Genomic DNA, 4,037 nt, shown 5'->3' on the forward strand with positions numbered 1-4,037 from the left:
TGCTGGACAAGCGCTTCTTCTTGTGGTGCCAATGAGTCATGCATGTTCACCGATGTCGTCAGAGGAAATGAATACCTACTAGACCTGTTTCTGACACAAAACAACACAAAATACAGAAATGAATGTGATCTCTCAGTCCCTCCTTGCCACCTACTGTATAATCCTAGTGTTGGAAAATTACATATAAGTACAGAACTGTACTATGTCAGCCTCTATTTTTCTATCTATCAATAATATCTAATGTGAACATTATACAAAGAATATTTTAATATGTATAATCTAGTTGACCATCATATATTGTATTTTTATTTATATCGTATTGTATTATACTAAATGAGATAGACAGAAAATTTGCTGTCTGCTGTTTGCCTATAATTCCCAGCATGCATTGCAACATTCATGGCTCCATGGTGTTGAAGCATTTCGTCTTAACAAGACACACTTACATAATGAGACACATGCAAGGAAGAACGAATTTACAACAAAGGGAATGATCATCTAAATATATAACGTATACATACACTGGCAAAACGGCACCGTTGCACAAAAACGTTGCTGTATACGTTACTGATATATTCATGTGGTGTTCAATAGAAACTTCCGTAGGAGGAAGCTCATTGTAGAGGTCACGTGCTGAGTGCTCGTCACTCTACCAATCACCTCGGGGAAGGTCTGAGACAAGAGCCAATTGCCGTCCTCGCAGGACGTCACCTGATACGGGTGAGCGAGTCAACAGAAAATACTGGTCAATGTGCCGTCGTAGCAGGAGAAGCTAGAGGGCGCTCTTTCCCAGCGTTCCTAGTGGATGTGGCGCACACTTGACTTGGAACGACTCGCGGCTGGCATAAGAGTTCGATGTATGAGGTGGAGCACGACTCCAGAACCCAATTCAGACTACTCTCCTCCCACGCTTTTGTGTTTGTTTTAATGCGTAAAAATATTATATTATATATTAAAAATATTTATTTGCACTTACAAATCGTTTGTATTTTATTGTAGCATCACATGAATAGTGTGAATCTAGTGAGAATAAAAAAATAAGAACTCACCTCTTTGGGTCTCACACTGATCACAAAACAGACACCAGTTCTGAAGGGAAAATATGACAGTCTAAATAATATTCATACTATTCATGTTTGTATGTTTGTATACAGTATGTTTGCACTTAAAAACAATGTACATATTCATTTTGTTTGTCTTGTAGATTTCAATTGATAAATATGGTGTACGTTATTATTATTATTATTACGTAACCAGAATAATTTTCAAGTAATTGACATGAGCACAAAAGTATGTTGTGTAATGTGACAACATTTAAAAATGTGCATTCGGAGATTAAGCCCCGTTCAGTCAATGCATAGAAGCACTCTTGCATTTCTATGATAGGTGACAAGGTCGGCTCGACTTTTGCTAAGCTCAGTTCTTTCCGAACGTCTTCGCAGATTCAACGTATCGAGCCAACTGCCGCTATTACGCGGTGCACTTTCTGCTGCGTGTCCGGGGACTTTCCCCTGAGCATATCGATGAGAAACTACGTTCTCTGCTAGTAGCTCAGAGAGCAAGCCTTCTGAATGCCCGGATGATAAATAGGAGGGGCGATCAGTACAAATAGAACGGCAAATCAGGACTAATTTTACTCGCGGTCCTTCATAAACAACTTAGATTATGAAAGTCAAATAACAACTGAAGTAACAAACCGAATCAAATGTGACTTTTAATTGGCTAATAAAAAATGCCGAAAGCTTTGAAAGAGACGTAGTAAAACGCAGAGCTCAAAATTGACCGAAATGCATTGTGGGAAATGCGGAAATCAGACCCTACTTTTTCGGTTTCCGTGAGAGGTGTTTGCCATTGTCAGTATATACATAGCACCTGAACTCATTACAGTACAGTATAAAGTTAAGTACTGCATACAAAGACGCCTCATTGTTGGCCTATAGACGTATATTCAAACCTCGCATGGGCCGCCTCAGCGCATTGCCTCAATACGTCAGCGCGTCCGCCATGTTGAAGGTGGCAGATCTGGAAAAGCTAATGTAGGTCAGTGAGATGACCGACACGTATCGACAACCAGGGTTGGGGAATCCAGGTCCCGAGAATGCTTTAGCCACCGGGTGCTGCTACTCAACTAGCAGGTAAAATAGCTCGTCTCCACCTGTTGATTAAAATAACCTGTGGCTGCAAACTGTTTCAGGGTTTTTATTTTTTGAAACTGTATTCCCCAAAAGCAGGTAGGCACCAAAAGCAACGTATGTAATTTTTTCGATAATCGTCATTGTGGTGACAATTTTAGCCATAATAACGCATGCACATGAGGAAAACACATATCTTGGTTCACTTATATTCTAAACATAAAATTAGAAACATTTATAGGAGGCGAGGTAGTATTTTCCTGATGCATTGGTTTGTGTTTACAGTTAACTATGTGATGTGGGTTTATAATACAATAAGGTGCATGCAACTGACTTTAATTAATGAATTTTAATGAAATCATTTTGAAATTCAGTGAGACATTATCTGCAGAAATATGGTAAATAAGTAACGCACAACAAGTACAGAGTAGTTAATTAAGGACAACAAAAGACAAGCTTTGTGTAGAGGCTGCCTTGGCTGCAGGAATTCACAGTATTATGCACATATGGCACTTCATCGTTTCCACCACTAAGTCAGCAAATTCTATTCTATTTATTTTTATTTTTTTAATAATGGACAGATACATTCATTGTTCAGACTATATACAGAGCTCTGACTTTTGAGTGTTACACTTGCACCAAATGATGATGAATGAGGCATCTTCACCAATCTGTATGCTGTGTATTGTTAAGAGTCAAAGAGTGAAGAAGCCCTTAGATGTTACTCTTTTCCTGTGAAAATACAGTATAAATGCAATAAATTCATTTAAGATACTACTACTACTACTAATAATAATAATAATAATAATAATAATAATAATAATACACACTCGTGGAATAGTGTGAATAATGTCTATTTTATATTTGTGTATTGTGTAAACAGGAAAAAACACGCCATTCGTTTTAAGATAAAATACCATGTATAATATAATGTATGTATTTTTACTATTTAATTGTGTACTGGTCCAACGTGCTCATAATTCCCAGCATGCATTGTAACATCGACAACTTCTTAGTACTGTATTTAGTATTACGGTTTAAAAATAAGACAAGCGTACATAACAAGAGATACGTACATAAACATAGGATACAATGATCATTACAGTAATATTGGATAGACGTACACAAACAATACAGCACCGTAGTAGAAAAGCATTGCTGCGTACGCTTCTTATAGATACAGACGGCCAACCTTCGTCACTTCCGTGGGAGGAAGCTCATTGTAGAGGTCACGTGCTGAGTGCTCGTCACTCCACTAATCACCTCGGGGAAGGTCTGAGACAAGAGCCAATTGCCGTCCTTGCAGGGCGTCACCTGACGCGGGTGAGCGAGCCAACAGAAAATACTGGTTAATGTGCCGTCGTAGCAGGAGAAGCTAGAGGGCGCTCTTTCGCAGCGTTCCTAGTGGATGTGGCGCACACTTGACTTGGAACGACTCGCGGCTGGCAGATGAGTTCAATGTATGAGGTGGAGCACGACTCCAGAACCCAATTCAGACTACTCTCCTCCCACTTTTGCTACATCGTCATACTACTTGTTAATCTTAATTAGTATATTTGTTATTAAAGGTACAGCTCCAGTTAAGACTCATTCTCAAACCTTTTAGACGCCCTTGCATAATCCTAACGCCAATTAAACGGATCTACTACTTTGTGCACACACTAAATGCCATTGGGATTTTTTTTAACGACCTCTGAACTGTGTCGTTTGCATTCCTTTTGCCCATTCATGTGTTTTAAAGGGAAGCATGTCAAAATTAACATTTTATTCATCATTGTAAATATTTATCAGTAAGCATGTGCCCGACTTAAAATCGATTATTTGAAGTATTTCTATAGTGTTGCACGATTGCATCATTAAAACACCAAAATACCATTAAAGACAAATAAAGTGACCAGTAAAACA

At 38.6% G+C, this 4,037-nt stretch overlaps 3 non-coding genes across 3 annotated transcripts; 2 read left to right on the forward strand and 1 right to left on the reverse strand.

Annotated features, from left to right (window-relative positions):
* The first annotated feature begins 602 nt into the window (after window positions 1-602).
* On the forward strand, window positions 603-909 carry LOC147178664 (Nuclear RNase P). The gene has a single exon (XR_015094271.1).
* Window positions 910-1,323: 414 nt separating this feature from the next.
* Window positions 1,324-1,577, reverse strand: LOC147178665 (RNase MRP). Its single transcript, XR_015094284.1, has one exon.
* Window positions 1,578-3,337: 1,760 nt separating this feature from the next.
* Window positions 3,338-3,644, forward strand: LOC147178666 (Nuclear RNase P). The gene has a single exon (XR_015094272.1).
* Window positions 3,645-4,037: the final 393 nt, after the last annotated feature.

Source organism: Leptonotus elevatus, chromosome 2 (assembly GCF_054856555.1).
Source record: "Leptonotus elevatus isolate MCC_2025b chromosome 2, RoL_Lele_1.0, whole genome shotgun sequence".
NCBI lineage: Eukaryota > Metazoa > Chordata > Actinopteri > Syngnathiformes > Syngnathidae > Leptonotus > Leptonotus elevatus.